The following is a 770-nucleotide window of genomic DNA, read 5'->3' as shown; positions in this document are numbered from 1 at the left end:
AATGTAAAATCCTAAGAAAATGCATACTTACCTAGAATAGTCCCTTCTTTTCTCAGGCAGAAAATTGAACCCAGGAAGGTAAAATGACTTCCCTTAGTCACACTTCTAGTCAATGGCAAATCAAATAGTAAAAACATTGAGTCTAATTTAATATATATATATACATATATATATATGAAAGAGGATACCATTTTCTTATGTATACTCCTTCACATATGGATGGACATAGTATTCAAACAAATATTTAAATTACTTAATGTGGCACTCTTCTTACATGTTTCAGTTTTTTAAATAATAAATATGTAAGTAGCCTAATAAAATCAGGAAAAAACAATTTTTATAAATTAAAGAATGTTTGTCTATGGCCATCCCACCCTGAGCACGCCTGATCTCGTCTGATCTCAGAAGCTAAGCAGGGTCGGGCCTGGTTAGTACTTGGATGGGAGACCGCCTGGGAATACCAGGTGCTGTAGGCTCTTTCTTGGGGTGCCTGGGTGGCTCAGTTGGTTAAGCGACTGCCTTCAGCTCAGGTCATGATCCCAGGGTCCCGGGATCGAGCCCCGCATCGGGCTCCCTGCTCGGCCGGAAGCCTGCTTCTCCCTCTCCCACTCTCCCTGTTTGTGTTCCCTCTCTCGCTGTCTCTCTCTCTCTCTCTGTCAATTAAATAAATAAATAAAATCTTTAGAAAAAATAAAGAATGTTTTATTCTGTATGGATGCAAAGTAGATCAAAAGTAGATTTCTAAAGATATAATATCTGTATGACCCTAC

At 39.0% G+C, this 770-nt stretch overlaps 1 non-coding gene across 1 annotated transcript; it reads left to right on the top strand.

The window, feature by feature from the left end:
- The first annotated feature begins 357 nt into the window (after positions 1 to 357).
- LOC116642660 lies at positions 358 to 476 on the top strand. Its single transcript, XR_004301359.1, has one exon. It is a non-coding gene; the product is annotated as a 5S ribosomal RNA (ribosomal RNA).
- The last annotated feature ends 294 nt before the right edge of the window (positions 477 to 770 follow it).

This window comes from Phoca vitulina, unplaced genomic scaffold (assembly GCF_004348235.1).
Source record: "Phoca vitulina isolate PV1807 unplaced genomic scaffold, GSC_HSeal_1.0 scaffold23, whole genome shotgun sequence".
Lineage (NCBI taxonomy): Eukaryota > Metazoa > Chordata > Mammalia > Carnivora > Phocidae > Phoca > Phoca vitulina.
Note: the sequence above shows the minus strand (reverse complement) of the source record. Positions and strands in the feature narration are given on the sequence as shown.